This window comes from Carcharodon carcharias, chromosome 6 (genome assembly GCF_017639515.1).
Source record: "Carcharodon carcharias isolate sCarCar2 chromosome 6, sCarCar2.pri, whole genome shotgun sequence".
Lineage (NCBI taxonomy): Eukaryota > Metazoa > Chordata > Chondrichthyes > Lamniformes > Lamnidae > Carcharodon > Carcharodon carcharias.
Genome location: NC_054472.1, coordinates 5,929,660 through 5,944,459, shown reverse-complemented (window position 1 = coordinate 5,944,459; position 14,800 = coordinate 5,929,660). Strand labels below are relative to the sequence as shown.

Sequence of the window (14,800 nt, the reverse complement as noted above, 5' to 3'; positions counted from 1 at the left end):
TCTGCTCCCAACCAATCAGAGACAGGCGGGGCCGCACATGCGTCCCAGCGGTAGGCGGGTCTCCCGATTTGAATGACAGGAGGCCCAGCGGAATGCCCGCAGCCGATTGGTGGATTTAGCCCATTGTGATGTAACCACCTGCGCTCCGTGTCATTCCATCCGTAACCGTCAACCTAACTCACCTGGGTCCAACTCACCTGGACCCAACTCACCTGGAGGGCCCAACTCACCTGGACCCAACTCACCTGGAACTAACTCATCTGGAGGGCCCAACTCACCTGGACCCAACTCACCTGGAGGGCCCAACTCACCTGGAGGGCCCAACTCACCTGGTGGGCCCAACTCATCTGGACCCAACTCACCTGGAGGGCCCAACTCACCTGGACCCAACTCACCTGGAACTAACTCACCTGGAGGACCCAACTCACCTGGTGGGCCCAACTCACCTGGTGGGCCCAACTCATCTGGTGGGCCCAACTCATCTGGACCCAACTCACCTGGAGGACGCAACTCAGCTGGAGAGCCCAACTCACCTGGAGGACCCAGCTCACTAGGAGGGCCCAACTCTCCTGAACCCAACTCACCTGGAGGACCTAACTTACCTGAAATCCCCAAATGAAAATGAAATCATGTTTGACAAACCTGTTGGAGTTTTTGAAAGGGTGCAGCACAGGAGCTTAGTAAGCGAAATTAGAGAGCATGGGATTGGGGGAAATATACTGAGATGGGTTGAGGATTGGTTAAAGAACAGAAAACAGAAAGTGGGGACAAACGGATCATTCTCAGGTTGGCAGTCTGTGACTGTTGGGGTACTGCAAGGATCAGTACTTGGGCCCAAGCTATTCACAATCTATATCAATGATTTGGATGTGGGGCCAAATGCAATATTTCCAAACTTGCTGATGACACAAAACTTGGTGGGAGTGAGAGTTGTGAGGAGGATGCAAAGAGGCTTCAAGGAAATTCAGACAAATTAAGTGAGTGGGCAAGAACAAGGCAGATGGAATATAATGTGGAAAAATGTGAAGTTACCCACTTTGGTAGGAAAAACAGGAATACAGAGTATTTCTTAAATGGGGAGAGATATCCAAAGGGAATTGGTGTTGTTGTTCATAACTCACTGAGAGCCAACATTCAGGTGCAACAGTAATTAGTAAAGCAAATGGTATGTTAACCTTTATTACAGGAGGATATGAATGCAGGAGTAAGGAAGCCTTGCTGCCGTTGTATAGAGCCTTAGTGAGAGCACACCTGGCGTATTTTGTGCAGTTTTGGTCTCCTTACCTAAGGAAGAATATACTAGCCGTAGAGGGAGTGCAACATAGGTTCACCAGATTAATACCTGGGATGCCAGGATTGCCTTATGAGGAGAGATTGAGAAGACTGGGCTTGTATTCTCTAGAGTTTAGAAGAATGAGAAATATTCTCATTGAAGTGTACAAAATTCTTACAGGGCTTGATAGGGTAGATGCAGGAAGGATGTTTCCCCTGGTTGTTTGTGAGTCCAGAATAAGAAGTTGGTCATTTAGGATGGAGATAAGGAGGAAATTTTTCAGTCAGAGGGCAGTGACTCTTTTGAATTCTCTACTGCACAGCCCTGGTGAGGCTCAAATCATTGAGCATGTTCAAAGCAGAGGTCAGTAAATTTCTGGATATCAATGACATCAAAGGATACAGGGATAATGTGGGAAGCTGGCATTGAGATAGAAGATCAGCCATGATCTAGTTAAATGGCGGAGCAGGCTTGAGTTGCTGAATATCCTACTTCTCTTCCTATTTTCAACTCAGCTGAGCCCAACTCACATGGAGGACCCAACTCACCTAGACCCAATTCACTTGGAATCCCCACATCAGCTGTTCATTTCGTACAGTTACAGAGTACTACATCCATACAGTAGGGGATTACAAAATGTTACCACTTTCTACATAAAGATGTTTCTCCTGAAAACTTTATTGGATTTATTTGCAACAACATTCCATTTGGGGCTGGTTAGCTTAGTTGGCTAGATGGCTAGCATGTGGTTCAGAATAACACCAACAGTGCAGGTTTGATTCCTGTTCCAGCTGAGGTAAACTTGGGACCTGCCTCCTTGTCCTGCCCCTGAGAGCACAGGGCAATGGCAAACCACCACTGACAAAAACTGCCAAGAAAAATGGCTTAGCATGAAGCATCAGCAGACACTGAACCAAGGACATGCCATTCAGCAAAGCACACCTAGAATGGAATGGAATCCTACATTCATGGCCCCTAGTTTTGGACTCCCCACAAATGAAAAGGTTTTCTCTGCATTCACTCCATTGAACATTTTTGAAAACTAAAGAGTCTCAGTGTGAGACTGGATGTTTTTTTAAATATATTGTTGGGGAATATTGTGTTATTCTGTGAAGAAGGCTGTGTCTGCTTGTGTGTGTGTGACTGCTTGTGTGTGTGTGTGTATATGTGTGTCTGCTTGTGTCTGTGTATGAGTGTGTGTGTCTGCTTGTGTGTGTGTGTGTGATTTGATTAAACTGGGGAAAGGTTACTAGAGACAGGTTCACTGGGAGGTTTAAGACATGAAAGGCGTTAGGTTTGTGCATTTGTAATGAGATATCATGGTGGGTTTGGGATACAAGAAAACAGGTTGGATCCAATATCTGCATTTTCAGATAAGTTGAAAGTTCATTTGAATATCAAAAGGGAAGTCAGAAGTGACAAGAAACATTTTTGCATCTTATAGGAGTTCCATGGGTAAACAGAAGAGGGTATATTACATTGTATTGACCTGAAAGCAGAGACAAAACCGAAACATGAAAGATGTTATATTTGGAAGGATTTGAGGTTCAAAGAGGTGTGAGAACAATGGAACCTGAGATGAAAGGGGGGAAATAGGTATTTTTAGAATTACTGTGGAGAACTTAGTTGTTAGCTGTTGGCTATGTGAGGGAGGATCTTGGGCCAGAAGATCAAGTTGTAGGAACAATTTGGGTGGAGCTAAGAAACTGCAAGAAACAAACATTGGTAGGAGTTGTTTATAAGCCACCAAACAGCCATGGTAACGTAGGGCATGGTATAAATCAGGAAATTAGGGGTACATGTAATGCAGTAATTATGGGGAAACTTCAATCTACATATGGATTGGGTAAACCTAATTAGCACTATTGCTGAGGAGGACGAATTCCTGGAATGTATGCAAGATGTTTTTGTAGAGCAGCATGTTGAGGAACCAACTAGGAAACAGGCTATTCTAGATCTAGCACTGTGCATTGAGAAAGGACGAATTAATAATCTCATTGTAAAGGAGCCTTTAAGGAAGAGTGACCATAATATGACGAATTTTACATTAAGTTTGAAAGTGATATCGTTCAATTCGAAACTAGGGTCTTAAATCTAAACAAAGGGAATTACAAAGGTATGAGGAGCAAATTGGCTGCGGTAGGTTGGGGAACTACATTGAAAGGTATGAGGGTAGACAGGCAATGGCTAACTTTTAAAGAATTAAAACCTGGTTTGCAACCAACTTACATCCCTTTGAGGCACAAAAACTCAACCCGAGAGATGACTCAACCATGGCTAACAAGAGAATTTAAAGATTGTATTTGTGGTAATCTGAGGTGTAATACACCTTTAAGAGACTGTGGGCAGATTGACCACATATTGTAAGACCCAATAGCTGTGTAGTGCAGGCTACGATGTAAATGTTAGTCTAGAGTAGAGTCTGGCTGGAGAAGCTCACATCACATTAATGCTCTGTGCTGTGTATATAAATAGTTGTGCTTCATTCCACATTGGTCATTGTCTCTGCAGGACATTGTAATTGACTAGCCTACCAACAGATAAGTGTGCAACTAGTTCGCAAGCAAAGCGACCCTTTGTTAAAGGATAACAACTGGCGATGAGGACAGTAGATGACACCAAGGAAAGCCGCGAAAACTTAGCTGCACTGAAGTAGCCATGCCTTCAGGCCGACTGTAAGTACATTACATTGTAAATCCTCAGCGTAGTCATCGAAGCCCTCACCCTCCAATATGCCACAATTTGGCCACATCGAACTGTTTGATCGGACCATCGATGACTGGTCACATTATATTTTTAGCCAATGACATATCGGGGAAGGAGAAGAGGCAGGTAATCCTCTTGTCGATGTGGCAGTATAACTTACAGCCTAATCCATGGTCTATCAGCACCCAATGCCCCAGATTCCAAGAGCTTTGATGAGTTAGTGAATCTAGTGAGAGGCCGTTTCCAAATGAAATCTTCAGTAACAACACAGTGTTTTAAATTCAATTCAAGGTGTTACACCCCTGGGGAGACCGTCACTTGCTATGTAGCAGCCTTAAAACAATTGACAGAGCACTGTGAGTTTGGGATGCTGATTAATGACATGTTAAGAGACCAATTAGTGTGTGGGGTTAACGAAGATGCCATTCAAAAAAGGTTGCTGTCTGAGACAAATTTGAATTTCAGCAAAGCCCAGGAGTGGCCCTCGCAATGGAGAGCACAATCAGGGAGTCAGAAGAAATCAATCGAGCACAAAATGGCGCCGTTCTTCACGTTGGGAGGGAAGCACCGCCTAGAAATGGTGCAGAGGCGCAGGTCTGTGTGGAAAGGCTGGAAACAGCCGCCATTAACAGACCAACAAAAAACAATGGCTTAATGGATAAAAACCACATTCATAACAGCAGAATTGAAACCAGACAGTCTACAAACGAACGACAGTTTCAAGAATCGAGTGCTTTTGCTGCCATTGCAATGGGCATGTTATGCAACATTGTAAAGAAAGATTGAGGCCAAAGTTCAAACAAAAAGGCCAGAAGTCATGAAATTTATATAATGGAGGAGCCAGAAGAAACAGAGTCAGATATTTACTCGCTACACAACTTAAAAATGGGTAAAACAGAGCCCATTAAGGTGACAGTAGAAGTCAATAGAAAACCCATTCAAATGGAGGTGGATACAGACACATCCACAACAGTCATAGGGAACACAGGTTTAAGTACCTGAACAGGGGAGGCCACTCACTAAAGCTGGAAAACTCAGAGGCCAGACTAAAAACATATACTGGCGAAAACATACGAGTGAAAGATATATGGAAGATTCCAGTACAATATGGAGTCCAGTCTACTAACTTATCCCTGATAGTGGTAGCAGGAGAGGGTCCAACTCTACTTGGTTGGAACTGCCTTAAGGAAATAAAGTTGGAGTGGACTGAGATTTTTCAACTCAGAATGAAAGAGCTACAAGAATTATTACAGAAATATGCCCTTGTCAGGGAAGAGCTCGGGAAAATTCAGGGGCTGCAAACTAAAATCCATGTGGATCCCAGAGCAACCCCCAGATATTTGAAGGTGTGGCCAGTCCCCTATACATTATGAGAAAAGGCGGATGTTGAATTAGACAGGCTGGAAAGGTTGGGAGTCTTACAACCTGTACAATTTCCGAATGGGCATTGCCCATAGTTCCAGTACTAAAGCCTGACCAGAGTGTGTGAATATGCAGGGATTACAAGTTGACCATTAACAAAGTGGCCAGACTAGACAGGCATCCTATACCGAAAATTGATGAATTGTACTCCAAGCTGGCAGGGGGAACCACATATACAAAGCTTGACATGAGTCACACTTAACAGCGAGTAGAGCTAGAAAAGGCCTCTTGGGATTTTATAACTTTCAACACACACAGGGGGTTATACCAGTATATCAGGTTACCCTTTGGAGTCTCATCGGCTTGTGCCATTTTCCAACGGACTATGGAAAGTTTACCCCAAGGTCTAACCCGTGTGGTGGTTTATCTCGATGATGCCCTAGTAACAGGACTAACTGATGAAGAACACCTGGCTAACCTGGAAGAGGTATTGAAGTGCTTCTTACAAGCCGGAGTACACTTGAAAAGGGAAAAGTGTATCTTCCAAACAAAAGAAGTGGTTTACCAGTGTCATAGGTTCGACTCGCAGGGCCTTCACCCAGTAGAAGACAAGGTGAGAACTATTCGTGAGGCACCAGCCCTGAAAAATGCCACAGAACTCAAGTTCTTCTTGGCAATGGTTAACACTATGCTCGTTTTCTGCCAAATTTGTCGACAGTACTGGCTCCATTATACAGGTTACTCAAGAAAAACCACAGGTGGACTTGGCAAGCCCCACAACAACAGGCTTTTTCACAGTAAAGCACTTACTACTTTAATCGGCCCTGTTGGTACCATTTCAACCCAAAGAAACAATTGATTTTAACATGTGATGCATCCTCTTATGGAGAAGGGGCAGTATTCTTCCACTGGATGATATATGGCTCCGAACGGCCCATTGGCTACATTTCAAGAACACTCAGTGAGGCAGAACAAAGATACTCACAAATAGAGAAAGAAGGCTTATCCATTGTATTTGACATTAAGAAATTTCACCAATATGTCCATGGTCACTACTTCACCCTAGTATCCAATCACAAGCCACTAATAGGCTTGTTTGGGCAAGATAAGGCAATACCCCCAATCACCTCGGTATGCATCCAAAAGTGGGCACTGATCCTAGCTGCTTACGAATATACATTTATCCACCGGCTGGGAAGCCAGATTGCCAATACCGATGCGCTGAGCTGATTACCCCTGAAGGACAGCAATGTGAATGTCCCCATCCCCCAAGAACCTGTCTTATTATTAAACTTTCTGGATTCATCGCCCAGTGAATGCCAAGCAGATCAGAGAGTGGACCACAATCCAGTTTGTCTCACATAAGGGAACAAATCTTGCAGGGATGGTCTAATGAGCCAAAGTTGGACGAAATGAAGCCCTATTTTAACAGGAGATATGAGCTCACCTGCCGGACTGGCATCTTACTGTGGGGAGTGAGAGTCATTGTGCCTCCCAGAGGAAGACAACCATTATTGATAGAATTGCATAGCACTCACCCCGGCATTTCCAGAATGATGATGTTGGCGCGGAGCTACTAATGGTGACTAGAGGTGGACACTGAGATCAAAAACATGGTCAAGAGCTGCATGCAGTGCCAACAGGCGCAGAAATTACCTCCTGTTGCTCCACTGCATCCTTAGGAATGGCCAGAAGTCTATGGGTCCCCCTCCACGTTGACTACATGGGGCCTTTTTTGGGCACAATGTTCCTTTTACCTATCGACTCCCACTCCAGATGGAGGGATGTATACAAGGTGAGATCACCCATATCTGCCACCACCATAGACAGATTGTGTCAGAGTTTCACGATACACAGTTTACCAGAGATAATAGTGTCTGATAATGGAACAGCATTCACCAGCAGGGAATTTCCATTATCACAGTATCTCCTTAACGCATATCACATGTCAAGACATCACCATACCATCCTGCACTCAATGGGCTGGCTGAGAGGGCAGTCCAGACCTTCAAGGCCGGAATGAAGAAACTAGAGGGGCACTCTATAGCAACAAAGTTATTACACCCCCTGCTCAGCTACAGAACCACGCCACATACAACCACCAATATTACACCCGCAGAGTTATTAATGAAGCGACGTCTCAGGACACGGTTAAGCCTCATAAGGCCACAATTAGGGGGCAGGTAGAGAGAAGTCAGGAGGCTCAGAAAAATGTACATGTGAAAGAAACGTCACTGTTGGGGAAGTCATTTTCACAAAGAACTTTGGAGATGGGCCCAAATGGCTATCAGGTGAAGTCAGTGCAGTGACAGGACCCCTATCCTACCATAATTGGTTGAAGGTCCAATGATCGGGAGACATGTAGATCTCAGGAAACAGGAAAATGATCCACAAGAAAAGTTGTGCCAAGCATTTCTGTTGGAGTCTACACCACAGGTAGAAGGAACTCCTCTTGCTTTGGAAGTACCTGCAGAACCCGTTGAGCCGGAGAGAGTCGAAGAGGTAAACTTATAGGTTCCAACTGGGGAGCCTAGTGGACAGATAACTCCTGAGAGGGAGGCCTCAGATAAACCATCCAAAGTGGTAGAACTACAGCAGTCAACATGTTTGAAAAAGCCTCCAGAGAGACTGAATCTGTAAGTAGTTCATTTTTGTAAACAGTTAATATATTGTAAAATGTACTTTCAAGTAAAGGGGGAGGGATGTGGTAACCTGAGGTGTAATACACCTTTAAGAGACTGTGAGCAGATTGACCACGTGACTGTAAGACCCAATAGCTGTGTAATGCATGCTACCATGTTCATGTCAGTCTAGAGTAGGGTCTGTTTGGAGAAGCACACATCATGTCAGTGCTTGTGTTTGTGTAAATAAATAGTATGTGGTTCATTTCACATTGGTCTGTGCGTCTGCTGTGTATTGTAATCGACTCGCCTGCCAACAGATGAGCGAGCAGTCGGTTCGTGAGCAAAGTGACCCCATAGTTAAAACATGACAGTATTAGATCAAAGGAAGAGGCTTATAAATTTGCCAAAAAGATAGTAAGCCTGAGGATTGGAAGCATTTTAGAATTCATCAACAGAGGACCAAGAAACTGATAAAGAAAGAGAAAGTAGAATGTAAATATAAACTAGCAAGAAACATAAAAATGGACTGTAAAAGCTCCTATAGGTGTGTAAAAAGGGAAAGATTAGCAAAAACAAGTGTGGGCCCATGACAGGAGGGGTAGGATAATTTATAATGGGGAATAAGGAATTGGCAGAGAAATTAAATAAATATTTTTTGTCTGTCTTCAAGGGGGAAGATACAAAAACCTCCCAGGAATACTCGAGAACAAAGGGACTAGCAAGAATCAGGAATTGAAAGAAATTACTGTCAATATGGCAATCACCTTGTTAAAGACAATTGCTAGTTAAACAGGTGATGGGCATTGATTATCCCATCTAAAAAGAATAGAAAAGATACAGCCAGAACACTTTGTGTGGAAGCTACTTGGAAGCCAGTAGCACTGAGGAATTGTCTTGAAAATAAACCAGCTTGAACCAAAAGAGCAGCCTGGATTAATTCTTCCACCACAACCTCTTATTGTAATTAACAATTACTATCAGTAAAAGAGTAGTACTGGAGAAACTAATAGGAGCAAAGATGAAAAATCCTCTGGACCTGATGATCTACATTATAGAGTTTTGAAAGAGGTGATTGTAGAGATAGTGGATGCATTGGTGGTCATCTTCTGAAATTCTAAAGAACCTGGAATGATTCCTGCAGATTGGAAGGTAGCAAATGTAACTCCACTATTTACAAAAGGAGAGAGAGAGAAAACGGGGAACTACAGACCTGTTAAACCTGACATCAGTAGTCGGGAAAATGCTAGAATCTATTATTAAAAAATAGTGATAACTAGACACTTTGAAAATAATTGTAGGATTAGGCAGAGTCAACATGGATTTATGAAAGGGAAGTCATGTTTGGCAAAACTGTTGGAGTTTTTTGAGGAAGTAAAAAGCAAAATAGATAAGGGGGAGCCAGTGGTTGTGGTATATTTGGATTTTCAGAAGGCTTTCGATAAGGTTCCATCTAGGAGATTAGTAAACAAAATTAGAGCAATTAGGATTGGGGTAATTTACCGGCATGGATTGAGAATTAGTTAAAAGAACCAAAAACAGAGTAGGGATAAACAGATCATTTTCAGGTTGGCAGGCTGTGACAAGTGGGTACCACAAGGATCAGCGCTTGGGCCAGCTATTCATAATCTATATCAATGATTTGGATGTAGGAATCAAATGTAATATTTCCAAGTTTGCAGATGACACAAAACCAGGTGGGAATGTGAGTTGTGAGGAGGATGCAAAGAGGCTCCGAGGGGACTTGGACAGGCTAAGTGAATGGGCAAGAACATGGCAGATGGAATATAATGTGGAAAAATGCAAAGTTATCCACTTTGGTAGGAAAAACAGGAATGCAGAATATTTCTTAAATAGTGAGAGACTGGGAAGTGTTGATGTCCAAAGGGACCTGGGTTTCCTTGTTCATAAGTTCCTGAAAGCTAACATTCAGGTGCAGCAAGTAATTAGGAAGGGAAATGGTTTGTTGGCCTCTATTGCAAGAGGGTTTGAATACAGGAGGAATGAAGTCTTGTTGCAATTGTAAAGAGCTTTGCGGAGACTGCACCTGGAGTATTGTGTACAGTTTTGGTCTCCTTACCTAAGGAAGGGCGTACTTGCCATAGAGAGAGTGCAAGGCGGATGACCAGAGTGATCCCTGGGATGGTGGATTGTCTTATGAGGAGAGATTGAGATGACTGGGCCTATATTCTCTAGAGTTCAGAAGAATGAGAAATGATCACATTGAAGCATACAAAATTCTTACAGGGCTTGACAGGGGAGGAATTTCTTCACTCAGAGGGTGGTGTATCTTTGGAATTCTGTATCCCCGAGGGCTGTGCCTGCTCAGTCATTGAATATATTCAAGGCACAGATTCATAGATTTCTACGTATTAAAGATATCAAGGGGTATGAGGATAGTGCAGGAAAATGTCATTGATATAGAAGATCAGCTATGATCCAGTTGAATGGGGGAGCAGGCTCGAGGAGCTGAATGGCCTACTCCTGCTCCTATTTCCTATATTCCTATTACTCATTCATCCCAACACTGCTTCTGTTAGTTAACCAATCCTCTATGTATACTATTATTAGCCCCAACACCATGTGTTTTTATCTTGTGTCGTAATCTTTTATGCGGTACCTTATCGAATGCCTTTTGGAAATCCAGATACACTACAACTACTGGTTCCCCTTTATCCATTCCGCTTGTTACATCCTCAAAGAATTCTGGTAAACTTGTCAAATGCAGTTTCCCTTTCACAAAACCATGTTGACTCTCTGATATTATTACGATTCTCTAAATGTCCTGCTACTACCTCCTTAATTATGGTTTCTAGCATTTTCCAATGACAGATGTTAAACTAACTGGCCTATAGTTTCCTGCTATAATAAAAACAGAAAATGCTGGAAAAACTCAGCAGGTCTGACAACATCTGTGGAGAGAGACACAGAGTTAATGTTTCGAGGCTGTATGACCCTCATATGGACTCGAAATGTAAACTCTGTTTCTCTCTCCACAGATGCTACCAAACCTGCTGAGTTTTTCCAGAATTTTCTGTTTTTTATTTAAAGAGCCTTGGTGTGTTTTTTGCAGTGCATTTTGTAGATGGTACACACTGCTGCTGCTATGCATGGTGGTGGAGACAGTGGATGTTGAATGATGTGGATGGGGTGCCAATCAAGCATGGAAGCTTACGACCAATGCATTCACTATCTCTGCAGCTACTTCTCTTAAGACCCTCACATGCAGGCTATCAGGTCCAGGGCACTTATCAGCCTTTGGTCCCATTAGTTTTCCCATTACTTTTTCTCCAGCAATTGTGATTTTTTTAAAGTTCCTTCCTTGCTCTTACCTCTTGATTTTCTACTGGTCTTGGGATGCTTTTTGTGCCTTCTACGGTGAAGATACAAAATACTTGTTCAAAGTCTCTGCCATTTCCTTGTTTTCCAATATTAATTCTCCAGCCTCACTCACTCTCCAAGAAACCAACGCTCACTTTAGCTACTCTTTTCCTTTTTATATAGTTGCAGAAACTTTTGCTGCATTTTTATATCCCTTGTTAGTTTTTTCTTACATTCTAATTTCTCCCTCTTTATTTTTTCCAGTCTCCTTTGCTGGTTTCTAAAATTTTCCCAGCCTCTGTGCAACATTGTACATCTTTTCTTTCAATTTGAAACCTTCCTTTGCTAGCCATGGATGCATCCTTCTCATTGAGTCTTTCTTTTTCAAAGGAATATACCTTTATTGAGAGTTATGAAATATCTCCTTAAATGTTTGCCACTGCTTCTCCATCATTTTACCTTTTAACCTATTTCCCCATTCCACTTTCAACAACTCTCTTCATAACCTTGTAATTGCCTTCATTTAAGCATAAGACTTTAGTTTCAGACCCACATTTCTCCCCTTCAAATTGAACGTGAAATTCCATCATGTTATGATCATTCTTACCTGTGGATTCTTTACTATGAGATCATTAATTACACCAATTTCATTACATGTTACAAGTCTAAAATAGCCTATTCCCTGGTTGGTTCCAGAATATATTGTTCTAAGAAACTGTACCAAATGCTTTCTTACAAGCCCCCATATTTCTCGATTTATATTCAGTTCTACAGCATAGCTACTCCCAACAGTGTCTTCTTTCCTTTGTTATTTCTTGTCTCTACCCAAACTGATTCTACATCTTGATCCTCTGAACCAATGTAATTTCTCACTACTGCACTGATCTCATTAATTATTAACAGAGCTACCTCACTTACTTTTCATTTCTTTCTGTCCTTTAGAAATGTCAAGTGCCCTTGAATATTCAGATCCCAACCACGGTCACTTTGCAACCATGTCTCTGTTAATGTCTATTGTATCACAGTAATTTGTTTCTTTTTGTGTCATCTATTCATCCATCAGCAATAAGTATCAGCAAGGATATTGGGGAGCACTCATGCGCTGTTCTTCAAGTAGTCTCACTGAACCTTTGAACTCACCTGAGAGAGCAAGTAGAACCTCGGTTACCAAAATAAGGTAAGATTCTCCTTTCTCTGTGTAGAGATTATAAACCACAATGGGACTCAAAGGACAGCCAGATTCCACCCTAATTTCTCCTTGCATAACAAAACTGTGCAGTCTGCCATGCTAAGGATTTGCCATTGGCAACAACAACCGACATTTATATAACACCTTTAACTGTAGTAATACAGCCCAAAGGTGCTTCACTAGAACATCAGACAAAAATTGACAGCAAGCCAAAGAGGGAGACATTAGGACAGGTGACCAAAAGCTTGGTCAAAGAGGTAGGTTTTACACAGATGTTCTAAGAGGAAGAGAAAGAGGTGGAGAGGTTAAGGGAGCAAATTTCAGAGGCTAGGGCCTATGAAGAGAAAGGCAAACTGGTCAAGGGTGGAACAAATGGAGTGCGAGATGGATAAGAGGTCAGAACTAAAGGGCCACAGAGATCTCAGAGGACTGTAGAGCTGGAAGAGATTACAGAGATAGGGGTGAGGCCAGGAAGCGATTTGAACAAAGGGAAAAGAACTGTAAATTTGAGCTGTCCTCTGACCAGAAGTCAATGTCAGTCAGCGAGCATAGGAGTGATCGGTGAGTGGGATGTGATGTGAGTTAAGATACATTGAGAATGGATCTGTTGTGCAAGTGTCAACAGCCTTCCTTAAATTTGATGTTGCACAGGATCTTCAAGCAGATGGGTAGTATTACAATGGGAAGTCAAATTGGAATGAAAATTCACAATCATATATTATAAACAACAACGGATCTAGGTCCAGTATCAAGGTTTAACTGGCAAGTGCAAAGTGTTTGAACTCTAGTGTCACAGCTTACAATGTTTTTAGAACCTTATGCTTGACAAGTATCAGTTTATTTCCAGTGAAACCTGAAACAATACACTATTAAATAAAAACAGAATTACCTGGAAAAACTCAGCAGGTCTGGCAGCATTGGCGGAGAAGAACAAAGTTGACGTTTCGAGTCCTCATGACCCTTCAACAGAACTGAGTAAAAGTAGGAGAGGGGTGAATATAAGCTGGTTTAAGGGGGGAGGCAGGGAGAGAATTGGGGAGGGGGGGTGTGGTTGTAGGGACAAGCAAGCAGTGATAGGAGCAGATAATCAAAAGATGTCACAGACTAAAGAACAAAGAGGTGTTGAAGGTGGTGATATTATCTAAAAGAATGTGCTAATTAAGAATGGATGGCAGGACACACAAGGTACAGCTCTAGTGGAGGTGGGGTGGAAAGGCTAACGGCATAAAAGGTATAGATTTGAAAATAATGGAAATAGGTGGGAAAAGAAAAATCTATATAAATTATTGGTAAAAAAGGGAGGGGGAAGAAATGGAAAGGGGGTGGGGATGGAGGAGAGAGTCCAAGATCTAAAGTTGTTGAATTCAATATTCAGTCCAGAAGGCTGTAAATTGCCTAGTCGGAAGATGAGGTGCTGTTCCTCCAGTTTTAACACTATTAAATAAACTGTCCATCTGTTTTTGGCAATATTATGTGGGTATTTAGCTTGTCAACTCTCATTGTAACTGATACAATATTGGTTTTAACCTTGATGAATTGCTCACAGATAAACAACAATGGTAAACTGCAGTGTGAAGTATTAGTGGTGGGACCAGCTATTGTGATTTTACAGCAACATGTAATCAGACAAAAAGAAAAGAAAGACTTACATCTCTATTGTGCCTTTCGCAACCTCAGGATGTCCCTAAGCACTTTGCAAACAATTACTTTTGAAGTTTATTCACTGTCGTAATATAGGAACACAAAAACCAATTTATTTATTTTTTATTCATTCGCGGGATGTGGGTGTCACTGGATGGGCCAGCATTTATTGCCCATCCCTAGTTGCCCTTGAGAAGGTGGTGGTGAGCTGCCTTCTTGAACCGCTGCAGTCCATTTGGTGTAGGTACACCCACAGTGCTGTTAGGAAGGAAGTTCCAGGATTTTGACCCAGTGACAGTGAAGGAACAGCGATATATTTCCAAGTCAGAATGGTGAGTGACTTGGAGGGGAACTTGCAGGTGGTGGTGTTCCCATCTATCTGCTGCCCTTGTCCTTCTAGATGGTAGTGGTCGTGGGTTTGGAAGGTGCTGTCTAAGGAGCCTTGGTGAATTCCTGTAGTACATCTTGTAGATGGTACACACTGCTGCCACTGTGCTTCAGTGGTAGAGGGAGTGAATGTTTGTGGAACGTGGTGCCAATCAAGTGGGCTGATTTGTCCTGGATGTGTCAAACTTCTTCAGTGTTGTGGGAGCTGCACTCATCCAGGCAAGTGGGGAGTATTCCATCACGTTCCTGAATGTCCCTTGTAGATGGTGGACAGGCTTTGAGGAGTCAGGAGGTGAGTTA

General features: G+C 42.6%; 1 long non-coding RNA gene across 1 annotated transcript in view; it reads left to right on the top strand.

Annotated features, from left to right (window-relative positions):
• Positions 1–7,350: 7,350 nt before the first annotated feature.
• LOC121278723 overlaps positions 7,351–14,800 on the top strand; it is a 34,691-nt gene continuing 27,241 nt past the window's right edge. The window contains exons 1-2 of the long non-coding RNA XR_005943269.1: positions 7,351–7,977; positions 12,347–12,460. This is a non-coding gene — a long non-coding RNA (uncharacterized LOC121278723). The remainder of the gene's footprint in view (positions 7,978–12,346; positions 12,461–14,800) is intronic.